The following is a 17,194-nucleotide window of genomic DNA, read 5'->3' on the forward strand; positions in this document are numbered from 1 at the left end:
GGACTCAATGATCTTCCAAGGTCCCTTCCAGCCCTAATGTCTATGAAATCTATGAAATATGCTTATGAAATTAAACACATGCTTAAGATCTTTGCTGAATTAGAACCTGAAGTTGCACTGGCACTTCACCAGAATGAAGTGCCTGCTTATGGCTTCAAAGTGCATTAGACATGATTAAATCTGGATTCAAATCAAGACACACATTTCCTAACCCTTATAATCTACTCTATGCTCCTTTGGAGAGGGAAAAATAGTCATATTTAACTATGGTCACAAGGGCACTACTGTTTAGGGCCACATTTTAAAAGGTAATTAGGTGCCTAACAATGATGTCCACTGAGATTTTGAAACGTGCATAAGCATCTGACTCCCATTGATTTAACCAGTTCCACTAGATCCCTATCTACATTGTTAGACATCTAAATGTCTTTAAATGTCTCATCTTCACATATTAGGATGACAAGGATGAAACTAGAACCTTAACAGGATGGATAATAATAGATATAAACCAAACCAAGCATGCTGTGTGACCCTCCACATACATTAAGTGATGAGGGGGTGGAGTTATCTTGTCTTCCAGGTGCTGGAACAGGAATCTCCCACTAAAAAATCAATCTTCCCATTAGAGAGAGAATAGGCAACTGGTGGCCCTTTATAATTATCCCATCAGCTAGAATGTGCATCAGGATCCTGGCTCCTTGAGCTTTTTCCTGTCCTACCTGACATGTGATATTCTGGATTGGTGTTCATGAGAGAAACTCCAGAGAACTGAGGTGACAGCAGCTATTATCTGAGTGTAAAACACACTAGCTAAACTGCTGTAAGCTGGTCCATATGGGGACCAAGTACAGAATAGATATTATAGAACTGTGGACAAACCCTGAGTCTTGGCATTAACACTTCATTGAAAGGTATGGGTTAGTTTCCCACTTCAAACCTCTTGTTTCACAATGGCTACAATGGAAGGTAGACATCCATACATAGGTCATGCTTTTCTTAGGTTTCATGTGGGCAACTCTACCTTAACCTAATAAGAACCTAATGGCTATAATCTTTGAAAACTCATGGCTATCAGGAGAGGTCCTAGATGATTGAAGAAGGGCAAATATAGCATCCATATTTCATAGAGAGAAAAAGGAGGATCCAGGGAACTATAGGCCAGTCAGACTCACCTCAGTTCCTGGAAAAATCATGGAGCAGATCCTCAAGGAATCCATTTCTAAGCACTTGGAGGAGAAAGTGATTAGGAATAGTCAGCATGGACTCACCAAGGGCAAGTCATTTCTGACCAACTTGATTGCCTTCTATGATGAGATGACTGGCTCTGTGGATTCAAGGAGACCAGTGGATGGTCTCCAGTGGTGTACTTTGATTTTAGCAAGACTTTTGATGTGGTCTCTCACAATATTCCTGCAGGCAAGCAAAGGACGTATGGGATAGATGAATGGACTGTGAGGTGGAAAGAAAACTGCCTGGAACATCAGGCTCAGATGGTAGTAATCAATGGCTTGATGTCTAGTTGGCAGCCAGTATCAAGTGGAGTGCCCCAGGGATCAGTTCTGTGGCTGGTTTTGTTCAATGTCTTCATCAATGACCTGGAAGATGGCATAGAGTGCACCCTCAGCAAGTTTGCAGATGACACCAAGCTGGGGGGAGTAGATGTGCTGAAAGGTAGGGCTAGGATTCAGAATGACTTAGACAAATTGGAGGATTGAACCAAAAGAAATCTTATGAGGTTCAACAAAGACAAGTGCAAAGCCCTGCACTTACAACAGAGGAATCCCATGCACCAGTACAGGCTGGGGGCTAACTGGCTGAGCAGCAGCTCTGCAGAAAAGGACATGGGGGTTACAATGGACAATAAGCTGAATATGAGCCAAGTGTGCCCTTGTTGCCAAGAAGGCTAATGGTATACCAGGCTGCATTGGTAGGTGTGTTGCAAGCAGGTCAAGGGAAGTGATTATTCCCCTCTATTCAGCACTGGTGTGGCCACATCTGGGGTACTGTGTTCCGTTTTGGGTCCCCCACTACAGAAAAGATGTGAAAAAATTGGATAGAGTCCATTGGAAGGCAACAAAAATGCTGAGGGGCTGGGGCACATGACTTATGAGGAAAGACTGAAGGAACTGGGCTTGTCTAGTTTGGAGAAGACAAGACTGAGAGGGGAATTAATAGCAGACTTCAACAACCCAAAGTGGGATTCAAAAGAGGATGGATCTAGACTGTTCTCAGTGCTGGCAGATGACAGACCAAGGAGCAGTGGTCTCAAGCTGCAGCAAGCAAGGGAAGTTTAGGTTAGGTACTAGGAAGAATTTTTTCACTAGGAAGGATAGTAAAATACTGGAACAGGTTACCCAGAGAAGTTGTGAAATCTCCATCCTCAGATGTTTTCAAGACCCAGATAGACAAACTTTGGCTGGGATGTTTTAGTTGGGGATGGTCCTGCTTTGAGCAGGGGGTTGAGCTAGATGATCTCCTGAGGTCCCTTCCAACCCTAATTTTCTATGAGTCTATGTTCTCAATCACTTGCATACAAAACATGGGCAGTCCAGAGTGAGAAGAAGACTAGAGGATGTAAATATCAAGAGGGTGTATGTTTCTGCAGCCCAGTGATGTAGCTACTGATTTACATAGATGTGAGCCGTAGTTTATGCTCCCAGTGCTAGTTATTAGGTCTGAGCAAAGTGGATAGTTTTCCCTTCAGTTTCAGATTTGGCCAATTAGGGGAACAGTGATTCAACTTGATGATTCAAATCACTGTCCCAAATTGATTTGGCTGAATCTGATTCAGAGATTCAGCCACCACTGAATCGGCCAAATCTCTGAATCAAATAGGCCCCATCCCCTGCCTGCTCTCCCAGGCCCATCAATGGCTGCCTCACCTGGCCCCAGCATTTTGGCTCTTTAAATTAAAAAAAAAAAGTCCCACACTCACTGCCTGCTGCCAGGTGTAGGGGTGATCCCCACTGCACTCCACTGCCCTCCACTGAATAGGGAGCTCTCTCAGAAGGTCCCAGAAGCCCTGATGACCACTCAAACAGTTGGTGAGTGTGGGGCTTTTTATTTTATTATTTTCTTTTAAAAGAACCAGGAGCTGGGGCCAGGCAGGGCAGCTCTCGATGGGGCTGAGAGAGCATGCGGGGGATGGGTGCTCATGACAAAGCCCTCCACACATTATGGGGCAGTGGGGGGCAGCAGCGGGGATTTTCCCCCCTCACACACACATCTGGCAGGAGCCAGTGAGTGCAGGACTTTTTTTTTTTAAGAGCTGGGATACTGGGACCAAGCGGGGCAGCCATCGACAGGGCTGGGAGAGCGGGTATGGGTTGGGGTGGCTAAGGGGGCCTGGGGCAGCAGGCATGGGATGGGGTCTGGTGTGGGTTCCTCCATGGCCCCTGACCCCCTCCTCCAGCCTGCCCCGCCAGCCCCCTACTTACCGACATGGAGTGTAGGTTCAGCTCCCTGCAGCAGCAAGTGGGGACTGCCCAAATCTCCAAAGCTTTCTGAATTGATTTGGACCTTTTATTTGGTCTCCCAATTTGATTTGGATATAGAGATTCAGCCGGCAAATCAGGCCGAATATCCTCCAAATAGAATCAGTACTCAAGCTTCGCACAGCCCTACTAGTTATCCACTTTATCCAGTGACTATGTAACAAAAAGTGTATAAATAGCCAAGGGGGAAAACAAGAATGAAACTTGTAGCCCTATGACAACATCATTCAGCCAGGAGAAAGGAGTCCTGAGTAAGAAGAAGACACTGGGTAACATGGGGCTCCTACAGGATAGGCTTAGCAATCTGGTGATTGTGGTAAATGAAAAAGCTGACCTCTTTAATGAATTATTTGCCTCTATATTCCTGAACAGGGACCGGGACATCTGCCCCACTAGAACTGCGGACGGACCCAGGGGAGGCATCGCTATGCCTAGGGTCAGGGATGACCTAGTTAGGGAACTTTTGGAGGGGCTGGACGTGTTTAAATCAGTAGGTGCAGATGCTGTTTACCCAAGGGTGCTGAGGAAATTGGCAGGGGTGATAGCAGGGCCCCTGGCACAGCTCTATGAGTGCTCATGGGGCACTGGACAGGTATCAGAGGATTGGAAAAGGGCCAATGTGGTTCCCATTTACAAGAAGGGGAGAAAAGAGGTCCCCAGCAATTATAGGTCAGTCCCTGGGAAGCCCCTTGAGAAAATTATCAAGGAGCACGTCTCCAAGGCCCAGCAGGGGAGGTAATGCTTAGAAGCAAGCAACATGGGTTCATTGAGGGCAGGTCCTGCCTGACTAACCTGGTTTCTTTTTATGATCAGGTCATAAAGTCCCTGGATGAGGGTGTAAGGGTGGATGTCATCTTCCTGAACTTTAAGTAGGCCTTTGACAAGGTTCCCCACCACATTCTCTTAAAAAAACTTGGTGACTGTGTCATTAATGCCTACACATCCAGATGGGTGGCAAATTGGCTAGATGATCACACCCAGAAAGTGGTGGTGGATGGGTCATTTTCAACCTGGAGGGATGTGGGCAGTGGCATTCCCCAGGACTCAGTCCTAGGGCCTGTACTGTTCAACATCTTTATCAGTCCAAATTTGCTGACAACACCAAGTTGTGGGGCAAGGTGAGAATGCTGGAGGGGAGGGACAGAATCCAGCTGGATCTAGACAAATTACAGAGGTGGGCAGATGAGAATAGGATGGAATTTAACACAGACAAGTGCAAGGTGCTGCATCTAGGGAGAAGGAACCAGCAGCAGGCCTAGATGCTGGGGAACACCCTTCTGGTCAACACAGTGGCAAAAAGGGATCCTGGAGTAATTGCTGACTCCAGGATGAACATGAGCCACCAATGTGAGGAAGTGGTCAGGAAGGCTAACCGCACCTTGTCATGCATCTACAGATGCATTACAAGCAGGTCCAGGGAGGTGCCCTCTATGCAGCATTGGTCAGGCCACAGTTGGAGTTCTGCGTCCAGTTCTGGGCACCACACTTCAAGTAGCTAGCATTGAGAGGGTCCAGAGGAGGGCCACTTTTATGGTCAAGGGGAAGCAGGGCAGGCCCTACAAAGAGAAGCTAAAGGGCCTGAACCTATTCAGCCTCCATAAGAGAAGACTGAGATTGGATCTGGTGGCCATTTACAGACTCACCAGTGGGGACCAGAGGGAATCTGGGGAGGCTCTGTTCCCTGGCACCACCCGGGGTTACTTGTAATAATGGTGACAGATTGTTAGAGAGAAGGTTCAGGCTGGACATTAGAGTTAGGGCTGCCAGGCTCTGGAATGGGTTCCCAAGTGAGGTGGTACTCTCTCCTACCTTGGGGGTCTTCAAGAGGAGGCTGGACAGATATTTGGCTGGGGTGATATGATCCCGGCATCCATTTCTGTCCAGGGCAGGGGGTAACACCTGATGATCTGTTTAGGTCCCTTCCAACCCTAAGTACTATGATTCTATGATACTATGAGTTCCAATCCTTCTTGACAGAACCAGTAAATTTTTGAGCTATGCATGGCCCTTCTACTTCTTCATCTATATGTTAGCAAGGTTTGCTATCTGGGCCTATAGGATCTGAAAAAAAATGCATCTCCACTTAGTGAATCTGGGCACGGTGAATTATGAATGGGTAGAGGTGTGTTACATGCTATATAAGATTTTTCTTTTCATAAAATGGAAATGATATGAGTGCAGATGGGGTGTATCATCTTGGGTGGTATAGGGCTAGCTACGTAGAATACTATCGTCTTTTGGAGGTAGCCAAGCTGCTGCTTTCTGATTCTTAAGATTAGATTGAATTGGGTAGAGGGGGATTGGGGTTTTGCTAGGTTTCCATAGGAGAATATAGGAGATTAGTTCATTATAGAAGCAAAAGAGGTAGCCTTCTTGAAAGAGGTTCATAAATGTGAAGTAAGCAGCAATTAAGTCAGAGACATTTTAGAGACTTAATACATTTTGGTTCTAAGGCTCAGATCGTATTCCCCCTCTAAGATGTTTAAGGGATCTTCTGGCAACTTTTAGGCAACTGAGTCACTAACTATGACTATTTCACCCCAGGTAGAAAACAAAACTACTGAGTTCACTGAATTCCTTATAGGTTTTTTTTCATTTGTTTGTTTGTTTGTTTCCAATATCTCTTGGAAATACACTTTGGAAACCATACTTGACCAACTGTACATGCTCAGAAGAAACCCAGCATGGCCCCCTGGATACTTACCTCCATGTCAACTGTGTTGTGATTGAGTTGCAGATGGAAAGTTCATAAACTCTGTAAATCCTCACTTCCTTAGAAGGAACAACCTGATTAACTGACTGAAGTTGAAACCAGTGATAGTAGTGGTAAAACCCACTAGTCTAATGCAAGTGTATTAAATATACAGCCTGTGGGCAGAATTGCTCATCAAGCCATATCATGGCCCATGGGTGGCTGAGAATTTGGTGGTGGAGTGAGTGGGGGTAGGGCCACTGCCGAAATCTAGGTTATGGCGACATGTGTTAGAAGCAGAGGGTCAAATTGCTGCATTAACTCCCACAGCTCCCTAATGCCACTTGCCATAATACTTGCCCTACTTCCACCTTTACTTGTACTACTGCCTCTAGCACCACCTCTCACCCCATTGCCACTTCATCTAGATCTGGCCTTTGAGAAGCCTCACAGTTTGAATCAGGACCACAAAGGAACCCCACAGTATGGGGAAAGAGGGGAGGATGTGGGGAGAAGGTAGGGGAGAGTTTGACGCCCCTGATATAGTGAATAAACTCTTGTCCAGGAAATGGAAGACAAAGTAGTATTTACATCTTCCACTATCCTTATTCCCAAACTATAGGCTATGCAGGGCTGAGGACATCCCCCATACCTCTTGCTGAAGCTGGTCTGTTAGGTGGAAGGCATTTCAGGAGTTATGGGTCCAAAATGATCCCAGGGTTCTAATATTTGTCTTCTGAGCATCATTTATGCATTTAAAGTTCCTAGATAAAATTTATAAAGTGCTGTGAGCAGCAACTGCTAGAACCTAGGCCTCCCTTCCTCTCTCCCCTCTTCAATAAGCTATGTAATCAGTTCCCCTTTTGCTTGCTATCTTCTTTCTGCCCCATGGCTTGCTCTTTCATTCTTTTCTAAGCAATGGCCCAAGTTCAACATTTCCCTTAGCCCTGCCCTAGTACTCTGTGCTTGAGGCTCTTTCTTGTGAAGTGGGAAATATACATTTAAATCCTTGCAGCATGAAGTGGGTCTACAATACACATTTACCACTTCCAGAGCATGCTTCTCCCCAGTAGCATAATAGATAAAAAATGGGAAGCAAAGTTAGAACCACTGGCTATGCTGAAGTCAGTGCTGTTGTGTATCACTTAGATTTGTCAGCTGGATCACAAGATGTCTGAAGACTATAAGGCTGCCCATTAAGAGTATGGCAAAGATATGGCAGTCTTCGTGGGTCAAATAGAATCATCTTCTGGGGTCACTTAAATCAACAAGCTTCCTCTCCCTAAAATGGAAGAGCTATGGACAGAATTCTACTTCATCTAGTGGGCAAAAGGTAGCTTGCAGCCAAATTAATTACCCTGATAAAATATATCAAATTTTTACACTCTCTGGGATGGAAATGTGGCCTAAGGCTTTGATCTTAAATTGGCCTTGCTTTCTCCAAATTATGCTTGTAAAACCCTTCATGTCCTTCCTCTCTCTCTGCACACATAAACACACTAGTCAGAGAGAGTGAGAGAGAAAGGAAGAGACATATTTAGTTTCTATTTTCTTGTCCTCTGTGTTTTTCAAGGAAAAAAAATCTCTATTACATTTCATTTTATTTTCAATCTTTTCCTCAGCTGGGTAGCTGGGATTTGTGCTTGTGAAATGAACTGCAATATAAATTCCACTTCATACTGATATTTTTTCTAGGGTAAAACTTTCCTGTTTCCTGATTTACTGTTGTGTTCAGACATCCTATTGTTCAAGGCTCTCTTATTATATACAAGAGGAAAAAAATCTCTCGTTCACTAACAGCCAAGATGTGTTTGGTGATATTTGGGTTCTGTCACTTTATTGATTTGTTGAGGCCGTTGATAATTTTTATTCAGGGGATGAAATATACTAGAATTTACATTTCTGGATCATGTTTTTTATATTGGAAATATTTTCCATTCTATAAAATATGGTCAAGTTACATAATCTTGCAGATCAAAAAACAGAAAGCCGTGCAACTTCTAAAGGACAGCTACCCAAAGTTCTAGACAAATTAAATTAAAGTCTAGATAGAAAGCCCAATGGATGTTTTCACTGGTTTCAAAAGTCATTAGATCAGGCACACACTGACACTCTGAAGGGCCAGGGTGAGATATTATTCCACCCATTATCCTAATATAATAAAGAACTTAGTCTGTCTGTCCATAATGCTTTTGGGCAACTGCGCACCGTCGAGAGGGCCAGCAGTGACTGGCTGCAGGAGCTCTACCTCCTCAGGCAGGAAGGGAGTTATTGCCACCTCAGGCAGAGAGGCAGGAGCCCCATTGCTTCACAGGAGGAGGAGATGGTGATCAGGTGGGTATATGGGAAGGAGGAGCTGCCACAGCCACCGCCACCTCAAGCAGAGGGAAGTCCCACTGCTCCATGGGAGGAGGCAAAGGTGGAGGTGGGCAGGAGGGAAGGAGCTGCCGTGTCAGAGGCTGGAGGAAGTGATGGTGGCAGAGGAACTGCTTATACAGCTGACTCCAAAGCATGATTGGAGGGCAGCGAGGGGGGCCATGTAAACACTCCCTTAAATGCTCCATCATTCATGACGGACAATTGATTAGTATATCTATAAATGGATCATCAAAAATGAATAGCCACTTAAGTGCCAAAGTATGATTGTATTCCACCCTGCTCAAATCCCTGTACAAATATTAATGCAAAAGGTGGATGGATCCTCCTATACCTGCTGCCTTTTGTAACTTAGTCTTAATGCTAAGAAAATGACACTTTACAAAATATTTTCCAGGATGGAAGAGGATCACACTTAGACATTTCAGGCCAAATTCTGCTCTACCACAAAGTCATTTCTGACTCACTCTCTGCCTTCTCCAACTCCCCTGGCATATGTTCATTTAATGGCATGATGGGATCTGATCCCTGATGCCAACACTCACACCCCCTGCTATGCCACATGTTCATGGCAGGAGATGTGATTTTGAGATCATGGATCAGATCCCAATAGCACCATTGCTACTTAACCAGTGCAGGGAGCAAGTTGAACCCCAGGTGCCTGCATGCAGGACTATCAGCTGAGTGTGGGCTGCCAAACAGTCCCAGGGCCATGTGGGGGCTGGGGCCAATAATCAGCTAATAGTGAGCTTCAACCCCAGACAATCCCAAATCCAGTTCACTTGGGGCTGTCAAAGAAGACAATCAGCTGATTTTCAGCCCCAGACAGCCTCAGGTCTCAAACCAGGGGCTGTCTGGTCTGAGGCAGACAATCATCTGCTATCAAAACTCCACATTAGGCAGCTCTGGTTGGGCTACCCAGCATGGGAGAAACAGAGACTTGCAGTGAGGGGAGTTTTCAGCTTTTTCCACTGGGAACTTAAAATACCACTCTGGGCATCTCTGCCCAGGCTGCCCTGTATGGTGGAGTAGAGGCTACTGGCAGTGGAAAGCAGAAGCTTCCCCCACTGGGGACTTTAAACACCCCCCTTCCAGGCAGCTCTGGGAGGGTTGCCCACTGGGGAGGAGCTGAGGCTCCCATACTGAATATTTTAGGGAATATACGGTAGGACAAGCTTAGGCCTGTCAGTCAGATTTAGGCCCTTGACAGATTTGGATATTTTAGTAGGGTTTAAGCAGGGGTGAAGTAAGATTTCATTCCATGATTTAGATGCCTAAAAAATGCATGCTTCTTAGATGGTCTTAGATGTCTAAACGATACTCAGAGATGTAGCAGGTAGGTGGTAGCAGGTGGCTGATCACTGGAGAGTGGAAGGGAAGGGAGAGGGATGAGGAAGGGGAAAGTGAGAGGAGCCTAACCATCTGTGGCTCTCCTCACTGGCAGTTGTTATTGCTGCTGCCATAGCATCATGAACTTGGGCTGCTGCTGGTGAAGGACAGGCAGCAGCGCAGGCTGCCTGCAGACTGTTCCTGGTTCCCCATTCACCCTTCCCATCAGGTGCAAGGCTGGTCTCCCATGGTAAGCCATGCAAGGTGGCGTCATTCCATCCCCTTTCCTCTGCCAGATACACTGCTCACCATGGAGCTAGGCCTGCCCACCCCCTATGGCCAAGGTGTATCTGGTGCAGCAAAGACTCCTGATAAATGAGGGCCCATCCTAGCACCCCTTTCAAGTTGGTGCCTGAGTAACTAGATAGCTAGGCACCATCCACTTCCCTTGCCATCATACTAGTCTTTTGTGACCCTTCCCCAGTTCCAAAGGTCCGGATGCAACTCTAATTCCATTCTTGTACTCCCTGTTGGTTCTGCCTTCTGCTTTGGTTCTGCTGTCTGCAATTATATGTCTCCCAATACTCACGGACGGCATCATTGTTCTGGTGAAGTAAGATTGCTGAGTGATGCTACCATTGTGGAGGGAAAGCCAGATAGTAAGGACCCCGGAATCAAAACAGAAAATTGAATTGGATTTTGTGCTCCATCCAAGGTTGTTCCAGCAGACAGCAAAATGGCAACATGTGGCAATTTGCATTACTGAGTAAATTGCCTGCTGCATCTGGTACCAGTTGGAGGTTTTCAGGGAGACTGGGTCTAACTTTCAGATGCATGTAATTTTCAGTAGTCAATACTGAAGGTAAGTGGTACTCTTTTCTTCAACTGAGTTCCAGTCCTCAGTGGGAAAGCCATATATGAAACATTACCAGGATAAGTCTCCGAGGAACTACTCTTAGATGGTGATTTCTTTTATTTTCAGAACAAAAGAAAGTGAGCCACAGAAAAGAATAAGAGAAACCACACATTGTGGAAAAATCTTCACATTATGATACCTTGTTTTGCCATAATTAGTTGACCTAGAACCAGGGTGGACAAAATGGTGAATCCAGCCACTGGCCAGACTCCATATCCCAGCAGCCCCTGCCCACGTCGCTGCAGCCAGTTTCCATGGAGACACCAGCAGCAGCGGGGTTGCAACAGCATGGAGCCAGGGTTTCTATGGAGACCGGCCCCAGCAGTGCTGGCAAAATGTGCAGGTGGGTGGGGAGCTGCTCCAGGGCTGGGCTGGGCTCTTGCAGAGGTGACAGAGTGGTCCAGAAGCGAGGCAGAGCTGCGATCTGCTGCCTGCACGCCCCTTCCCAGAAATTCCTAGAACAGTGACTTTTGGGAAGTTTCCTTACATCATTTTAATAAACAGCATACTTTTTTGTTCTTTCAAAAAAGAGATGCACTCAGTTATTATTCATCACATACAGTAGGTCTCTGCCTGTGAAGTTGTAGTGAACTGTGGCTTTTTTCCTTGTTTGATTTTATACATGCAAATGGTTTAACAAACACTTTGGAGGTAAATCTCAGAAACCCGATGAAGGGAGCCCTTGATACAAACAATTGCTTGTGTGAGTAGTAGCTCCTTTTGCAGACTCATGCTTTAAATTATATTTTCCCATTAACCTTATTACTAGTCCTACCAAATCATGAATACTGTAACTGTTGCAGCCAATAGAAACAGATTAGTACTCTCCTCCAAAAGAGAAATGAGTTGAATCAAATCATCATTGTTATTATTACAGGACTGTCTACAGGCCACTTGTGTGTTCAGGGCTCCATTGAAGTAGGCACTGGATTAACATGCATATACACTAAAGAACTTATAATCTACATCCCCTTTGAACAGCTTGTGAAAACTACACCTTCAGATTCCTGGGGATTTCTTTGGAGGAACTAAGAAAAAGCTCCTGAATTTGCAGCTTAATGTATCTGAGTAAAAGAGACTAGGAGTTTAAATGATATTTTGTGAAAACTGTACAGTGCAGATATGCCAGGGACAGACCTTCTGCTGGTGTAAATTGCTGTAACTCTGCATATCAATGGATAGTTTAACTACTTGTGTTATTGTCCCATAATTAACCCCAGAGTTACATACCTGCTACCAAGTCTCAGTGCTTTAATATAAGAAATAGAACTGTGCAGAAAATAGTTTTTGTATCTCAGAAGAATTGTGGAAAGGGAGATTGTAGAAAGGGACAGTGTGAAAATACCAATGCCACAGGAAAAACTGGGAGCAATTGTGTGTCAAGAAGCAGAATCTGTTTCAAAACTTCTGGGCCAGTAAAGACAGCTTCCCCATTCAAGAGAAGAGGCAATGGTCACGCTCCCTAATTTCTAAAAGTACTCCCCCCCTTGCAAAAAAAAGGCTTCCTAGATGTACTCTGGGGGTGAAGCTTTCCAGGTCAACCAGAATGGCAGAGGTTGGCCCTTAGGATTTCATTTAAATTATGCATAAGGTGTTTGATACATTATAATTGCCTTGGTGCCGTCATTTGTATGATAGGGATGAAGATGCTCTTCTGCCTTTGTAAAGCATTTGGAGAGCTATGAAAGAATAAAAAATAAGAAATAGCAAGGCAGGTCTGTGCCCAGGGCCGGCACCAACACATGGGACAACACTAGCTCCTGCTGTGCCGGTTGAGATGGTGCAGTCAGCTGCCAATGCAGTGGCAGTTTCACTTGCGTCTTCTCCAAAAAGGCAGCACCCAGAGCTACTGCCCTGGTTAAACCCTTCTCAGTTACACTGCTGCTAGGTATACTAGTTCTTGTCGTTTACATGTTCAGACAATTGGAATAAGTATCCCACTCAACTTCCAGTTTCATTCCTCATATTCCCCCAGTCCTATTTCAGAAATCAAGCCACCATAATCTGAAACATCAAAGTGCTATACATTTAAACTCTTTTTCTTGTTTGCAGTATTCTGTGCAGTTTGTTTTGATTCCATTCCAGACTAATTGAAAAATCTCATTAGCTACAATGCTTGGTTTGTTTTTTTCTTCATTTTATTTTGTTTTTCCCTATTCACTTTACCCCTTTATTGCAACCCAATTCACTCTGCTCTAATTTATGTATCCTTGTGCCCAGCATTGAAGTACCATTAAGCTAACAGGTCACACTTGAAATTAAATTTGTCAAATAAGAGTGTAATTTAGATCAAATAAAATAGTTATTACCAGTTTTAATTAGGAAAAGTTGGGGCCAGGTCTGTCTGAGAGACAATCCTCCACATGTCCAAGCCAAGAACCACATTGTACAGCATTCAGGCAGAGTCATTGTGGTAGTTCTATTCAAATTCAGCTGATGGTGCATTCATCTGTCGTCAGAACAAACCTCAATTCAAAAAAGAGATATTTGGAAATTATAGTTTCAAGTGTTCAGCAGATCTGAAGTTTCAGCTGATCACAATGGTTCTGTCTCAAATTTAATAAATGTGCAATGTCCCTTTTGAAAGTGGTTATAGAAGCAGTCTCAGAACAGGCCTGATCAAGCTATTGGGATGAATGCCAATATTGATCAGTCTAAAAGCAATGGGGTTTTTTCTTCAGTTGGTTAGTCGCACCTGTCAATCTCTGAACAACAACATATTATCTGTTCATACCTGTCAGTTTATAAAAGGTAAAGGTAAATACTGGCACAATTTTCAGTTGCTGCTCAGAAGGGAGACAGGACTGGAATAACAAACAAATATCCAAGATGTTCCAGAACTAGATTCAGTGTTAATGATTTAGCTGTGAAGGAAAGTTTGCAAAGCACCTATTCCTGCCACCTCTGGTTAGACCCAGCATACATCCTGCTTTTGATTTTATTAGCATTAAAACATCAATGTATTTTGAAGGAAATTAATTGACAAGAATTTGAATTTTACAGTAAAACAAAAATAAAACAAAAAAATGCTTTAATATAGAGGGTGACTGTGATTTTACCTCCACTGATTTTAGACCAGTGCTACTCTATTAACTTCAATGGACCTTCATTTGATCCACCAAAGATGGAAGGGAATCAAGAGTACATAGTGTACATAAAGGGCCTCCTTTTTATTTATGGGTGCAACTGTGTCTGCCAAATTCTTCAACACTGAGACATTCTGCAAATCTCAGAGGTGCATGTGTGAGAAAAGACACATAAAAGAGGTAAATGCCTACATTTAGGAACACCTTGTCATGAAGTTAATCTCTGTGGCATCTAAAAATCTTTATGTGCTTGCAAATGCATGGAGAGCATATGCAAAATTTATCACTCATGTTTTAAAAATGTAGCTAGAAAGTTCCAGGACCATCCATTATGTTAAATGTAATCCTGAGGATGTCATCCAGCATTGCTCTACAGTACCAAACTGTATATATAATGTTTTGTCTTTCATCACATAATTTTGAGGGGTCGGGTCCCTATTATTCTCCTTCCATTGAATTATATAATTATCACATGGATTTCCAAAACTGTAGGCTTCTGAGTATACTTCAGCCTGCTGCTTTGCTGGGAATTGAATTAAATAATCTCTTGACGTCCCTTCCAGTCATACAATTCTGTTATTCCATGAAAAATTGATAATATGTTCAAAGAAATAAGCATTTAAAGAAGTAGTTTGAAAATGTAGACTTTTTCTGATATACCTTGATTCACCATGTACACTAACTCTTCAGTATACTGCAGTGGACAAATTTATTGACCTATCTGTAGCTACAGTCCTCTATGATAGAAGTAATTACCATACTTCTTTAATTCCTTCTGTATATTAATGTGTTTAGTGCATTATTCTGGCTGAATACATAACATCATAAAAAACCTGTAACCAGTAAAAAATAGGGAAACATAATTTAAGAGCTAGAGTCTCAGAAGGTGTGCACTGTATTAAAATTGAAGGACTTACCTTCATTTACATCAGCTGAAGTTCTGGTCAAATATTTAGGATGTATTCATAAAATATACTTTCAGATATAGTAAGTCATAAATACACACCACAAGCAATGATTCGGAGAAGGCTGTCCCTACTGTTATGATATTCACATTCCATTTATGGGAGATTCTAAGTACAAAGCAGAGAGGAGAAAGAGGGTAGGCATCATGAATGAAAATTACAGATTATGAAAGTGAAGCAGAGATGGGACTGAGAAATACTTGCATTAAAAGTAATTGTAGTACAAATATTATAAACAGGATACCTTTTTGTACCAATGTCGCTATCATAGTTTTCCTTTATACAAAATAATATGTTTACCTTTTTAAAAAGAAAGAGAGAGAATAATCTTTTCAGAAAAGCATGGAGTTAAATGACAGGAAATATAGGGTTTGCAGGTGCAAACTGATTATATGAATAACAGATCCTGAAACAAATTCTCTTCTCAGACTTGTTTAAGCTCAAAATTTTAAGTAGGTAGAATTTAAGACTCTGAAGGATCATTACATCATGCAGTTTAATCTCCTGTTCGTCAACTTTCATTCAGTTAATCCTCTATTGGGCCCAATAACCTAAGTGTAATTGAAACACAGCTTGTGTTTGGTTAAAGCATCTCTTCCAAGAAAGCATTCACTTTTGATAGGAAGACAAAGAACTTCCTTTGGCAGTTTGTTCCAATTGTTAATCATTCTCATTGTTAAAAATGCATGGCAATTCTCATTTGAATTTCCCTGGCTTCAACTTCCAGTCATGGTTTTTATTATGCCTTCCTCTGCTATTTTAAAGACACAGTGGGCACATCTACACAAGACGCTTACTGTGCATTAGCCTAATAACACTGTGCAGTACTATGCCAATCAAAAACCATGCTAATACGCTACTGTGCAGTGTTATTAGGCAACTGCTCAGTAACTGTCACAAAAAATGTGTGCCAGTGCTATTGCACAGTAATTGTAGTTACTGAACATTTAGTTCGTACTTCACTAAGGCAGCAGTAAACTAAATGTGCAGTAACTACTCCACATTAATAAATGTGTAGACGTGTCCAGTAAGTCTGTTGACTTTGTTCCCCTAATTTGCACCAACATAACTAAAAGATGAATCTGGTACGGTGGTTTTAGCAGGATCAAACAGAAGTAGAAACTAAGCTGTTAAAAAAGAATTCTCCTATTCAGGCACAAATATCTTCAATAATTAGCAATAACAGCAAGGGGAATACAATTACAGGCAGACCAAATTGCTTTTTATTTAAATGTTCTCTTTTTAAAATGTATCCCAGTGTGAAAGTCCCTCTTTAAATTAGTAAGAGCATGTATAATCTCAATGTCTCCACTGGGGGTTGTAGAAATATATGTTCTCTCACTTGCTTAGTTGTGCATTTGGGGGATTAGAACAAAATTATACAGCCGTAGGTACTTTATAATGACAGATATCAATAGTAATTTAGCTAATTGAGTATATTCCAGCTTTATTTTAATTTACTGGTGTTTTTAACTCTTTCTTATTTAGTTTTGTCTGAACGTACGGCCACAATTACAGGCTTTAACCCTACTAACCCCTTCTCCCAGAAGCAGCCCTCATTTACTTATGTGAGTAAGGTTTAGCAGGGTTGGATCCAGAGCCATAACAGAATCATTAACAAAGTCAGTTAGGGAGGCTGCAATCTCAGTTTCTGAAATATGTGGACTTACCAAAAACATTGAAAAAATATTATTAAAAAAAACCATTTTAAAAAAAACAATTCTCTATTTGGTTCAGCTCAGTCGATTTTGTGGCCCCTTGTTCTGTATGATAGAAAGGTTAATTGGTTCGAAGAAAATTACTGAATTTATATATTCAACAACATTTGGAGAATTTTACTGATCATTTTTGTCAAGCTTACACAAAAATAAAAAGCTATGTATTTTTCAAGAAATTTTCACTTTCATAGGTGGATATTTTGTGGATTATACAAACTAAATACAACAAAGATCAGTAACAATACACTCAACAAGTCACTATAGATCTATTGGACAAGACCGGGGTTGTAAGAGTGAATAACTACTTCAGCAGTGTCTATTTTGGGGATAAGTTATCCCAACTACCATTGAATACACTGGAAAAAAACAGATAGTCATTATTTATATTTATAAAAATGCAAATAAATAAACAGTAACCAGACTTGATGTAGCTGTGCTAGATTTTAGAGCTTTCATTATTACAGTATTTGAGTTCCTCACAGTTTCTAAAGTTTTTATAATCATAATCTGTGAGGTAACCCAATACTAACTTAGTTTTATAGATGAGGAACTGAAGTAGAGAGACTAAAAGACCTGCTTGAAGTCACACAGGAAATTTGATACAATTCAGACCAATTC

General features: G+C 42.5%; 1 long non-coding RNA gene across 1 annotated transcript in view; it reads right to left on the bottom strand.

Annotated features, from left to right (window-relative positions):
- The window catches only part of LOC149874942 (uncharacterized), a 53,832-nt gene extending 38,884 nt beyond the window's left edge, over positions 1-14,948 (bottom strand). Inside the window, exons 1-2 of the long non-coding RNA XR_016439993.1 lie at positions 14,811-14,948; positions 13,117-13,273 (exon numbers count right to left, since the gene is read on the bottom strand). This is a non-coding gene — a long non-coding RNA (uncharacterized LOC149874942). The remainder of the gene's footprint in view (positions 1-13,116; positions 13,274-14,810) is intronic.
- Positions 14,949-17,194: the final 2,246 nt, after the last annotated feature.

Source organism: Crocodylus siamensis, chromosome 1 (genome assembly GCF_052110815.1).
Source record: "Crocodylus siamensis isolate JL-2025a chromosome 1, ASM5211081v1, whole genome shotgun sequence".
Taxonomy (NCBI): Eukaryota; Metazoa; Chordata; order Crocodylia; family Crocodylidae; genus Crocodylus; species Crocodylus siamensis.